We start from the raw sequence: 14,146 nt of genomic DNA, 5'->3' as shown, positions 1-14,146 counted from the left end.
TCAGCAGTCTCCTGAGAACATACACGCTGTTGTACTTCTAGGATACCTGTAATTGGTCTGCAGCCAATAAACAAATCTTTGACTTCACCCAGAAGACTCTGTGTTTCTGTAGGTCTGGAACAGGGTGAACCCAGAAGTCATAGGGTGTGTGCCCCTGCACCGCTGGGACTAAAATACCCAGTACTTCAGTTTGGCGCCCAACTCGGGACGATTTCAGCGGTACCAGTCCAAGCCAGAGGTTCGTGAGGAGCTTCGTGTGGAAATTCCGGAGGAAGGCCGCCACTTCATCGACCCCTGCATGTCGACGTGGTCCGAAAGTCTTTTCTGCGAGGTTCTCCGCGTCCCGACGGCTACGAAGGACTGCTGCCCTGATTAATCGACCTGTTTTGGACCCTTGACGAGTTTGAGAGAGCGAAACAATCGAGAGAGTCTTCTGGTGACGTCATCGATCGGTAATATTCAGTTAAGTATAAGTGGAGCGTCTCCCATTTGTTTTGGTATCCTTCGGGACCGTTTGATTTGGTAATTTGGTAATTTGGAGTTTGCAAACGCCAAAGCCAGAGGACTCGTGTATTCACGAGACTATCGTAATCGATAATCCTTTGACGTTTGGATCTAGACTAGTGAGCGAAGATGCCTGGTTCTGGAATATTTGGTAGATTATTCTGTTTGGGTTGTGGAAAAGATTTCCAGCTAGAGGAATCATGTCCGGTTCCTCCGGTTGGAACTCCAACTTATGAGCTCTATGTAAAACATGGCGTAGGCCCCATTGCATATAACGAAGTGTGGATCCACTACACCAGGAAAGACGGTGTTTTAAAATGGCCCCAAAATGGTAGTTTCGATACCGATATTTTAGATAATTTGGAAATTAAATTGTTTAAGAAGAAAGCCCGGCCGGCGATGTTTGACTCTTTCCGCTTATGGCGAAAGGAAGCCAAACAAAAGGAAATTAAGTTAGCGAAAAAGAATAAAAGAGAGAGAGGTATGACAGTAATGCAAGCAGCTGTACAATTTAAAGACAATGAGGAGGAACAGATGAATGAGCAATTGCACAGGCAGCGTAAGTTAGGGATTGACAAATGTTACCCAGCTTTACCACATTCTAAGCAGAATGAGTTAGAAGAAAAGGAGAAAGATCCCCTGATGTCGCATTTGTTGAGTTCGCCACCCCCGTATGCTCAAAATGCCATGGCACCCCCCCAGCTTGTGAATATGCCACCTCCAGTGAATATACTGCAAGCCTTGCCGCTACCGCCAGTTGCTTTGCAGCCGGCTCCTATCCATATAGCGCAGCCCTCTCAAGGGCCGCCAGCTGTGTTCCCGACTGCCCCCGCGCTTCCTGCGACTTTGCCTAATTCAGCAGCTGCCTCCCCTGACATTCTTCCTTGCACCACTCCAGTACCTGTTTCTACATCCTCTTTTCTTCCCTCTGTTTTTCCCCCTGTTTCCGCCTCAACTTCTCCTTCAGCACGACAGCGCTTAGCTAATGTGGTTACTACATTAATGTCGCCTCTCTTTGAGTCATCTGGTGCGACTCCTGGTTTACAGCGTAAGCAATTGCGTAGCCAATTGCCTAACCCTGATGAGAAAAAGGTAATAGACAGCATGGCACGTAGATGGATTGTTTTCCCTTCATTGTATGATGTGGAATCAGTTGTCAACGTTTTCCATCAGTGGGATGCCCCAAAACAGAGATATGTGTTCGAGAAAATGTGCGAAATTCTCTGTGAAGAATTGGAAGATAGTGGTAAAAATCCGAACCCGCAGGAGTTGTGTAGAGTGAGGTTTGATTTTGGAACTGGTATAATTGTGGACCGCGAAGTAGATAAAGCAGTTGCGGTTGTATTGTCCTTCAGGAATGATGATTGTCAACAGTCATTGTTTGAACAAGATGTCCTTGTGGGTAAAAAGGTAAAAGCGCGACAATACCCCATGAGAGAAGTTCCCCCGGTATGGAAGGAAGCAGTTGCAGCTGATGCCAATGCCGGTATTGCCGCTGCGCCAGCGCATTTCCAGCGTGTTTGGGTGCATGTTCCATGGAAGCGCTCTGAGGTGTTAGCGCTTAAGCAGTCATTGCCTGATCCCCGTAAAAATCCAGCAGGTTATTATAAAGAGTTGTCACAGACGGCAGGGTCATGCGTTATGAATCTGGCCGACATAGACATGTTGTTTGGTAATGTTGTTCCACAGCCTCTATGGGGATCAATTCGTAATGCAGATCACGATGCAGAACTAGGGGATACATGGGCTAACATCGTTGCTGCTGATGCTAGACAAACTGGTGGCGCGAAACCAGAACCTTTAATAGCTGAACTGCCTGGTAGGATCATCACGTATATGAAGACAATAATGCCCGCGATGCGCGTAAATTGGGACGAGTTATCTGCATGCAAGCAGAAGAAAGATGAGACAGTGTCAGACTTCTTTACTAGGTTTGAAGAAACATTTATTGACCACAGTGGGCAGGATATGAGTACTGAGGGTGGCCAACGGTTATTTGTGGATAAGTTTGTGCAGAATTTACTTCCTGACCTGTGTAAAAAGTTGAAAGACTCAGAGAGTTCTTGGGCTGTTTCTTCTTCAGCGCAAATACTGGCTACTGCACAGTATTATGAAAATAGAGATAAAGACGAGAAAGATAGAACAGAGAAGAAAACGAAGGAATTAAAGACAAAAGTCCTTTTACAGCAGGCTTATCCGCCACGTGGAGGTCAGAATAATCATAGACAACCCCAAGGTGTCTATCACCAACCCCAACAGTTTCAGAACAACCAGCAAATGAATGGGTATTATCAACCACGTGTCCCTGTAGGTCCCAAACAATGTTCATACTGCAAAGAGGAAGGTCATTATAAATATAGTTGCCCTAAATTAATGCAGCGGAACGGTAATGCGTATGGCGTAAGAGGTAGGGGTGGTCAGCAAGCTCCTAGAGGCAGAGGGCGTGGAAGTGTTCCCCAGAACGCGCGTCCTCTTCCGCCCCAAAGCGCCATTAATAGCTTTGATCAGCAAGCTAACGCGACTAGTAATACGGCCCAGTATTATAATAATGATTATTATGCAGAGGATGGCGATGCAGAAAATAATGATTACTAGGACAGCCATAGACAGAGAGAGGGAGTTGTTTCAGTGCCAGTGGATCAGAGTGGACCGTATGTTGAGGTGATTACAGCAAATGTAACGGAGCCTTTTCTGCTAGACACTGGTGCTGCAAAGAGTTCAATCATGCATTCAAAACTCCCTGGCGCACCTTTGTCTGGCGATATAAATGTTTCAGTAGGTTTTTCTGGCGCCCCAGTTAGGAACCCGATTTCTAGTCCCATGTCACTTTCTGTTGGGCCTTGCGAGCTGAAAGCACCCCTGATTCTGACAACAGGTTGTGGTGAGAATTTGTTGGGATTAGATTTGTTGAAAAGATTGCACGCTACACTGTATTGTTCTCCTTCAGGAGTACAACTTACATTAGGCAAGAAAGTGATTTCCCCAATGTACTTGTCTAAAAATACAATGCCGCCTGAATTGTCATCCCTTCCGGATGCCCTTTGGGCTACTGGTCCCAATGATGTGGGCCTCTTGGAGATACCGCCATATGTGGTGACTTTAAAGGCTAATGTCAGACTGCCACGTATTCCCCAGTACAAGATCTCTAATGAAGGCCAGAAAGCATTGTTAGACATTGTCAGCGACTTGATTAATAAAGATGTGATTGAAGAGACAAGAGGCAACGTTTGCAATAGTCCGATTTTACCTGTCTTAAAACGAACGGATCCTTCACAGCCACCTGTTTACAGATTTGTGATCGATCTCAGAGAGGTTAATAAGATTGTTGTGCCACAGTTTCCAGTTGTCCCTGATATAACTGCCTTGTTAACGATGATTCCAGCCTCTGCTGCATGGTTTCAGTGATTGATTTAAAGAATGCTTTCTTTAGTATCCCAATTGCAGAAGAGAGCAGAGATATTTTTGGCTTTAGTCTGGGAGGCCGAAGCTTCCGCTTCAAACGCGCTCCCCAGGGCTACTGTGAAAGTCCATCAATATACAGTCAAGCTTTGAAAGCGCAGCTTGATGCACTTGTTTTACCTAGTGGCGCTATCCTGATTCAGTACGTGGACGATTTACTAATCGCTGCGGATACTGAAAAGATTTGTAAAGAAGCCACATTGTCATTGTTGCGCCATTTATCTGCTTTCCATCACAAAGTGTCTCTCTCTAAGCTGCAATATTGTCGACAAGAAGTGACCTACTTAGGTCATCTCTTATCGAAGGAGGGAAGGAAACTGACCCCAGAAAGAATTCAAGCCATTGCACAGTTGAGTGTGCCGAAAACACAGAGAGAAGTGCGTGCTTTCTTGGGCATCACTTCATACTGTAGGCATTGGATCCCTAGTTTTTCTTTGTTGGCAAAACCTTTAGTAGCCTTAACATGCAAAGACACACCGAATCCTATCCCATGGTCTGAAGAGTGCCAGAGAAGTTTTGTGGAATTGCGTAATGCATTGTGTTCGGCTCCTGTGTTGGGTACCCCTGACTACAGTAAGCCTTTTACATTGTATGTTCACGAGAAAGATGGATGTGCGTTGTCAGTGTTAACACAGCCTTTTGGCGACAGACCGCGCCCATGCGCATATTTTTCATCAACCTTGGACCCTGTAGCGAGGGCATTGCCAAGCTGTCTGAGAGCGACAGCTGCTGCAGCAATGTCTATCCGACAATCTGCTGGTTTGGTAATGGACAATACATTGATTGTTATGGTTCCACACGCTGTAGACACATTATTAAATAGGACTAAGACACAACACTTGACTAGTGCGCGATTATCAGGCTATGAGCTTACACTGTTAGCAAATCACATACACATAAAGAGATGTAATACGCTGAATCCAGCTACGTTATTGCCAGTTCCAGCAGACTCAGATGAGATTGAGCAACATGACTGTCTGTTCAGAACAGAAGAAGAGACGAAAGGGAGAGTAGATCTAAAAGATACTCCACTGACTGAGTGTGATGGTACTCTATGGGTGGATGGTTCATGTTTCAAACTCCCTAATGGTGACACGACTGCTGCATATGCTATCACGACTTTACACACGGTCGTGGAAACTGCACGAGTGCCACATAATTCGGCCCAAGCAGCAGAATTAATCGCCCTCACGAGAGCATGTGTGTTATCTGAAGGAATGAGAGTGAATATATACACAGATAGCCAGTACGCCTTTGGCGTGGCTCATAATTTTGGGCGTTTGTGGAAAGAGCGTGGGTTCCTGACTTCGCATGGAGCTAAAATTCAGAATGGCAAGTTGGTGAATGATCTCCTTGAGTCACTGACCCTACCGTTGCAAGTTGCGATCATGAAATGCAGTGCGCACAGGAAAGTCACAGATGATGTTGGACGTGGGAATGCGTTTGCTGATGAGACGGCGAAAGAAACAGCACAGAATGTGAAGACTAGAATGTATGTTGCAGGCCCCGCAAGATGGGTTGACGATGTTGGGATGTGTGAGAACACAATAGAGAGTGTGAAGTCGCTTCAAGCTGAAGCCACAGAGAAAGAGTTAAGCAAGTGGAGAGAAAGTATGGGTAAGTTGGATGAGAATGGTTGTTGGATTGATCTGACAGAACATAGGCGATGGTTGTTGCCTGACGCATATGTGCTCCCAGTAGTTACTATGGCACATGGAATGGCACACATCAGTACGAAAGGAATTTGTAAGTTGTTGGCTCCAGTATGGCAGAATGCTGGGATTCCCAAATGTGCAGAGAATGTGGTCAAGAATTGCATGGTATGCTTGAAGTATAACCCTGGTAGGGGAACCCCAACTCCAGCTGGTAACTTTGCACCCCCATCATGTCCATTCGAAGTTTTGCAGCTGGACTTTATTCACATGGAAAGATGCAACAACCTGAAATATGTACTGGTGGTTGTTTGTGCTTTCTCAAAATGCATAGAGGCTTATCCTCTGAAAGATAACACTGCCCTATCCACAGCCAAAGCCCTTGTGAAGGAATTTTTCCCTAGGTTTGGGATGCCAAGAATGGTGTGGTGTGATAATGGAAGTGAGTTTGTGGGTAAAGTGATGAAGAATGTATGTGAAGGGCTAGGGATAAAGCAGAAATTCCATGCTGCAAATCACCCCCAGTCAGCTGGACTAGTAGAACGCTACAATGGAGCCTTAAAGCTCAAGCTGGCCAAAATCCAGGCGAGCACCGGTCTTAAATGGCCTGACGCTCTGCCTTTAGCACTCCTGTCCACCAGAATGACCATACACTCACGAGTGGGACTTAGCCCTTACGAGGTCGTCTTTGGCCGCCCGGCCAACGTATGGGGTGTACCGAGGCCTACGAAGTTTAGTGAGATTGAGCATCCAGTACTACTCGATTACCTGTATGATTTGACTGTTAAACTGCGTGTTTTGCACCAACAGGTACATGATACTCTTCCCCAAGCTTCTGAACCTCCCGGACACCCTATCAACCCTGGCTCGTGGGTCCTGGTCCGAAATTTCCAGCGTAAGAGCAACGACGAGCCTCGCTGGATCGGCCCTCACCTTGTACTTCTGTCGACAAGGTCAGCGGTGCGAGTAAAAGGGAAGAAGCACTGGATCCATGGTACCCACTGCAAAGTAGTCCCCTTGCCTCTGCCATATGACCAGTGGGTCCAGGAGGGTATCGCCGACTCTGAGACAGACACTGTGCCTCGTTTTGTACCATTCAGTGACGCACGCCTAAAAGACACAGTTTCAGACCAAGAGAGTGACAATATTCTGCAAGAAGCTGTGCCACCATCAAATCGACTGGACACCACTGAGCCTGAACTTTTGTTTCAAGACCAAACGGCACCTGGCCGTCTCCGCTATAATTTGAGACCAAGACCCATGGACAAATAAAGATTTCCTTACTATTTCCTTTTTGACATTTTTGCTCTCCCATCTGAAGGACTTTCTTGATTTTTGTTTTTCGAACCACCATCCGGGTTCTGCCGCAGGGTCGCGGTGCCAAGACTTTGGGGTACAGGCCGAAGACGCTAGGTCAACGGTTCTGGTTGGTCTAGGGCGTTTCCCTGGACTGATAGGCGTACTCCTTAGCAGAAGAAACTCATCCACCGCGAGCGGCCCGATTAGAGGATGGAGTTTTTTAAGATGGAGAGACCCGTTGAGGAAATGAACTTCAAAGCAAGGATGTGTAGAATTGTAAAAACTAAATGTTTTGTATTTTTGTGCTTTTTTATACTGTGTAGTATAATGATGTTTATTGTAGGATTTGTGTTCTTCTCCGCTCAAAAGCCCATTGCACCCACTGAACAGCCTACACCTCTTTCTACTGCCTCCTCTCACTCTTTTCACCCTTTGCCTGAGCACGAACAGACCAGACGATCAGAGTTTGTAAATAACTCGTTTATCCAGCTCTTGCACCAGCACCAACTGGTAATGAATACGACCAATTGCTGGGTGTGCGGGTTAATGCCACACACCATTAACAAGGGTATTCCTTATTTGGTGCTGCCGTATAGTTACAATGGATCGTCATGGGCATTCCAGACCATGTTTCTCTATGCTCTAGATACATACTCCCCTCGCCAACCGCGTTCCATTAGACCTATCACCAATAATAAGGCTTTGATGAAAGGAGTTGCCGATATGAGTAGGGATATTGATGCATACTCATCCATTCCCAAAGAAGAGCTGAGACCTTATGTAGGATGGAACGCGACGGGGTATAGTATTAGTCTGGGTGAAAGACAGCGAAAAATCTCATCTCCAATCTGGGTCGTACCTCACATGGGTCGGTTCTGCTTACAGGGTAATGGTCAGAATCCTAGAGCTCAACTGGGAAGAAGTGACTGTACTGAAACGTACACTTTCCCGTCACAGTTCTCCCCTGCATTTTTGGCTGCCAAGGGCACATATTTCATCTGTAATGATCGAGCATATGCATGGCTGCCCCCTGATTTCTCGGGCACATGTTATATTGCGAACTTGCTACCGCCGACATTTACTGCTGCCTCTGATTATCACAAGACCAGAGTTGTGAGAGGTGTAATTAGTAAGGAGGATACTGCCGGTCAGGAAGCGGGAGGCTTCTTCTTGGGTTTCCTGCCGTTTTGGGGACCTATGGTCAATAGTAGGAACCTGAGACAGCTGACACGTGTGGTTGAATCCACTGTCAATGTAACGGCTGGTGCCCTTGGTAATCTGACAGCTGAGCTCCAAGCGGATCGCCTTATGACTTTGCAGAACCGCATGGTTCTAGACGTTATTCTCGCGGACCGCGGTGGGGTATGTAAGGTTATTCAATCCAGTTGCTGCATTTTCATACCAGACAACGCTCCAACAGTATATCAAGCCATCTCCAAACTCCATAAAATATCTGAATCCATACACGTGGATAAGGGAGACTGGTCACTGGTGGGGTGGTTCTGGGAATTGATATCTGCCTGGGGTTGGAAAGTTCTAATGGTCATTGGAATGATCTTAGCCATTCTTTTCCTGTTCTGTCTGTGCATACAGTGTGCTCCTACGATATGTAGCCTCTGTGCTACCTTATGTGTAAGGAAACCTGTATCGAGGGACGAGCTAAGTAATAGGATGATGCTACAGCAACATCTCCATGACTTCGTGAACATCGACCTAGACTCGGATTAAGATGAGTATAGTGATTGCCTATGTAAGGGCAAAAGGAGGGTCTGTCGTACTTTAATCTCTGTGTCCGCGTAGGGAACAGGGCCCTACCCCTGTCTATCTTGGTATTAGCAAACCGCAAATGGTAAATGCGGCATGTACGAGTGCTTTATATATCGTTCTAGCTATGAATGCACTGTGTACACGTTATTCTGCTTCACTACGCGGGTTCCATTTTGGAAGCAGTGGCCATCTTGTCATTGCCCTCACATAGGCTATAATGGAGTAAATACGGGCCTCACAGTACATGGGCTTCTCCTCTGACTTCTCTGTGACCTGGGCAGCTGGCTCTGCTGCCCCGGGTCAAACTGGTCTCACGAGCTCCCCTTCCTCCGTCCACCTGTGATTAGCATCAGGGCTTGACCCGTCATAAAACCCTTTCATTCTACACAATCCTCCGGCTAATCTCTTTCACACCTGCTTGTTCCTGCTTTATGACTTGTTTCCCGAAACAGGAGATGCTCATGTTTATTGGGGGGCCTATTGATATCAAATGTGGGATCTGAACCTTACTGTGTAAATCATTGTGGGCTGGCCGAACTGGAATGTGGGATGGTCATCATGACTCTGCCTTTTCTTTGTAATGTACACTTGTAATGGCCGTATCATAAAACCTAGGAATGTATGCTTGAGGCAAGAAAAAGTGTATTTAAGATGAAGTCCGTTCCTATGATTTTCAGCAGTCTCCTGAGAACATACACGCTGTTGTACTTCTAGGATACCTGTAATTGGTCTGCAGCCAATAAACAAATCTTTGACTTCACCCAGAAGACTCTGTGTTTCTGTAGGTCTGGAACAGGGTGAACCCAGAAGTCATAGGGTGTGTGCCCCTGCACCGCTGAGACTAAAATACCCAGTACTTCACCACCAGGCACGCAACACCCACTGGGCTCAAATTCCCCCTTCTTCCCCACCCGTCCTGTGTGTCAGCCAGGGCTGAGATAGCTTCCCGGGCACACACACAAAGTTTTGAGCTGCCAGCCACACCCAAGTACTTCACAGGTCTTTAAAAAGGCCATTCACTTGTTAACGAGTCTTTGTTGTTTATTTCACCTCTTTTTACCAGACTGCGGGCAGTGTCTACAGGACACCTTGTGCTCAGTGGCCTAATCACTGAAACGTAAAGAGCTGCCTTTTGTGATACACACTTTAATTGGTGGGATGTCCTGCCGCCCGCGGCACTTGCAGAGCGGGCAGCAGTTCAATAAAGTTAGTTTTGGCTGCTGGCAGTGGTAGCACAGCTCGGCCCTGCTCGCACCGTGGGTTGGTAATCATTGTAAATGATCCTGTGACCGGACCCATCACCCCACTGTGGGCAGCAGCTGAGTGCATGGACCACCGAAGTGGTTCCTCACTCAGCAGCCCAGAACACACCGTGGTCCACTCTGCAGCTGAGCCGCCCTCAGAATCACCCCAGGCGTTGCAGCAGGTGATTAAGAGTCATTGAGGCCACGAGGCAGCCTGTACCGAATTGCCGCTCGCCTCGCAAAGAGTAAGTGCCTGTGGAGTGAGGTATTCTCTGCTTCTAAAAAAAGTAGCTTTTTTAATGCCCTTCGGTCATGATGATCATTCATCTTCAGCTGCCTATGAGTGCCCTGTTTAACAGCTGAATTCTGCAGTCTCACATTGCAGTCAGAGTCAGTCTGTGCTGACCTCACTGGAGTTTTCAGTGACAAGCGCATTAGTCTGCCGCATTAACTCATTTTGGGTCCAGTCGGGTGAGCAGCTGTGGTGCTGGTCCAACAACTACTTTTATGAATACTTTCAGCGCCGCGCACTCAGCCGTGGCATCACTAAGTCCGTAGAGCCTGTAGCTCTCTGACAGGCTGGTGTGAGATCTGGTGCGCTGCTGGGCTGGGCACTAGTGGCGCGCCAACCAGGGTAGACAGCTCATCCCCTTGGCCAGAGCACGCTCCGGGGTGATTCTGTGAAAGACCGGCATCGCAGCATTGCGCGCATTCTCTGTGTATGGCATCATGCCTGATGTACACGGTCTTGTGCACTGGAGCACAGCAGCGCGGCAAAATTTGCTAGTATTTTGCTGTTTCTAAATATAAATACAGACAAAGGAAATATAGTTTTCCGTCTGTATTTATATGTAAAAATCCATAAAAACAGAAAACCGGGAGCCCTAATTATAAGTTAAAAGTGGTCATAATCAGCCACATATCCTGAGACTGGCATCATGCCTGTAAGGCGGAAAGTCCTCGAGTCACGTAACGGCGTGCTGACTTTATTTGTTGCTTCTATTTGTGTGCTACTTTCTCGGGCAGCCAACTGTTTACTTTGTATTCTATGTGGGCTTTTGCCTACGGTTTGCAACTCGGGGTGGTCGTTGTATGGTGACCCTTGAGCATTAGCATTTAACAGGATACCTATTGGAGTTACTTTAATCACTTCCCTGTGCAAATTTCCCCTACTACCTGTTCTGTTTTTTCTATATCAATGACAATTGCACTGGGTTCATTGACCCAAGAAATAATAAAATCTACCTGACAGTTAGGATGACCAACAGCCATGTAATTTCATTAAGTGCAAATTTTCCTTGTACATTGTAGATATCGTGAAAATCTGGATGATTTTTGCTATTTGGTTGTTCGATGCGCCCGGCCTCACATGAAAAAGATAGAGCGTAACCTAGTAAATAGATACAACTAAATCTTGACGAATGCAGTTGCTAGAGCACTGGGATGGTCTTACCATTTATCCTGTAATGAAACGTTGTAGTTGCCTGAGAGGTAAAAGGGAGTTACTATCAATCTAACAATTCTATTTTACAGTGTTGTTCATTTGGGCACATATTAAGGACCAGGAATCAGTAAATAAGGTTAAATAGGTATTTACTACAAATTAAGGGCCAAACTGATATATATATATATATATATATATCTCAAAACCATATTGTAAAGATACAGAATCACCACAGTTAAATTGAAACGTCGAATGAAATTAAGTCTTAGTACCATAAAGCATACAAGAAAATTATTTGCAGCAATGCAGAGGATAAGAAATAAGATTTGATGATCAGTGTACAGGTTCCGATCCTCCCGTTTATATATGAATACATCTAAAGTTAACTAAACTAAACCTAAACTAAAGTCGGGAAATTTAGGGAAAGCTAGTCAAATAAGGGAAAACAAGAGTGTGTCAGCATAGGGGAGACTTCAGTCAAAGTTGTCCAAATCATGACAATGTATAGCAATAAAGCCACACCATAGAAATATAAGCAGAGAGGTCTCTACCTCTCAGACTCTAAAGGGCATTTGCTCTAAACACTAACAGGGTGAACACCAATCAAACCCGCAGAATATTAGAGAATCCCACATCATCAACTCCAGTAGTTGTCCACCTTCTCACAGTACAAATTGGCAAACTTGACTCAATTTTCCCATTCTACGGTTTGAACACCAGGGCGACCTTGGATGTCTCCCTGCTCCTGATACGACATGAAAAGGAGTCTTCTCTTGGTATGTTAGCGCCTATCATTCTTGCCAGAAGTTCTCCTCCTGGACCTCACTATTTCAAATCCTCAATATGCCTTTTGCAAGCTATGAGATCATGTGAACGCACCTGCAAAAGAAAACTTTCACGTTGAAGGTTAAACATTAGGGACCAAATGCTTAAGGCTTTTGGTTAAGCTAACTTAATGAAACAGTCAGTGTTCATAGTAAATGTATGATTATATGTGAATCTACAATTATAGAACAAATGAAAACTTTAATAGATGAGTTCATGAGTACATAATGAAATTTCACTAAAACAGTACAACTCGAAATGCTCAAATGTAAATGTGAACTACAATTTATAACATTATAATGAAAATATTAGCGCACACACCCATACAAGTGACTTCTTTCTACAGTGCATACACTCCAGCACAATGCATGATGCTTCACTTTACATTAATAAGGTTAAGAAACACAGTAGATATATTGTGTTACTGCAAGTAAGTACTGTTCTTTGGTGATGTATAGGGGTGGAGCTTAAATTGTCTGTTTACAGTCCCCCCTCTGATGGTGAATATAGCCATCACAGTTAATATATTGATCTATCAGATGAAGCAGTTAAAACCTTGTCGTTTTTGTAATTTTTCATACAGAGTGATATTTCATGTCATCATACTATTTACACTGACTCTTCTCTAATTCTGCATCCGCTCTCTTTCTCTTCACTCTGCATCTTGCTTTTATAAACTTACATCGCCTAAAGATCACTACGAGGAATATCACACAAAGGGCAATTATCACAAGACGTTTAAAGATAGCACCCAAAATTCCACTTCCCAGTTTCCAAACCATTTGCTCACTGCAGAAAATCAATTTCCAATTGCTTCCAACTAATTCAAATCTTGATTTAGATCAGTAATGTTCCTAATGTATTTTCTCAAGTGCTTACTGTTGTCAGGAATGTGGGTGCAGCATTGCTGGATCTTTAACATCCGGCAGACTCCGCCCTCTTTTGTAAGAAGGGTACTTAATGCAAGTCTGTTCTGCAAAACCATGGATTTTATGGCGACCATTTCAGCATCAACATGTTATAAAGCTCCTGCAGTACTAGTGGACAACTTGTCAACTACAGTAGAAAACTTTCTAACCTCTATATCATTCAGTTTCACCCCTACAGATGAGATAATTGTACCCAAAAAATCTCCTACAATTTCACCAGCAATAGTTCCTCACTTGGGTCTGGAATTTTGTTCCTACACAGGATCCTTAAAATATTCCACATGCTTAATCTCTGGGAAGACTACACCTAAATAACATGTACCATACCCTTTTTTGGGCAATTTTAAATAGGCATGCTTTTAACAAATAAAATAAACTCCAGGAATCACAGGATCCTTTCCATCTAAAAATAATTCCTACTTTCCTCTAATTTCAAATGTGTGGTTGCATTTGCTCTTTTCCATAAATAGAATGTCATAAACATTCTTGTCATTCCGCACACACAATTTCCTTTTCTGTTGCCAATCCAAAGCTAATACTGCTTGATTCCCTGCTGCTTTATGATCAATCTCTTCTTTAGTCCACTTAGGTATCCTGGTTAGATGTGTTACTTGAACTTTTGCCCCCCTCATCCTATCTTCCACAAGGTTTAAAAATTTCTTCTCAGCATTTGTCAATATGAAAAATAAATGTTGTCTATGAGTATAGACGGTATTTAGTGTTGAGGTAGGTGTAAAATACCTTTTAGCTGTATCAGTGATTTTGGCATAACAATATATATTCAAATGTTTAAAAAAGGAAACTTCAAAAAGGACTAAACCGTAATTTGAAAAATAATATTGAAAGTGACCCAGTCTATAGAAAAGTTTCAGCAAAAAACTACAAGTGACACCATATGTTAAAGATATGTGGTGACAGGTGATACCTCCTGCAGCTAATGCAGGTAACTGCATGCAGACATAACTGTCCTTTGCATTCATAGTGTCAACATATTCATAAAGCAATTTAGTATAAGCGTTTAAA

This window comes from Triturus cristatus, chromosome 1_2, assembly GCF_964204655.1.
Source record: "Triturus cristatus chromosome 1_2, aTriCri1.1, whole genome shotgun sequence".
In the NCBI taxonomy this organism is placed as follows: domain Eukaryota; kingdom Metazoa; phylum Chordata; class Amphibia; order Caudata; family Salamandridae; genus Triturus; species Triturus cristatus.
Note: the sequence above shows the minus strand (reverse complement) of the source record.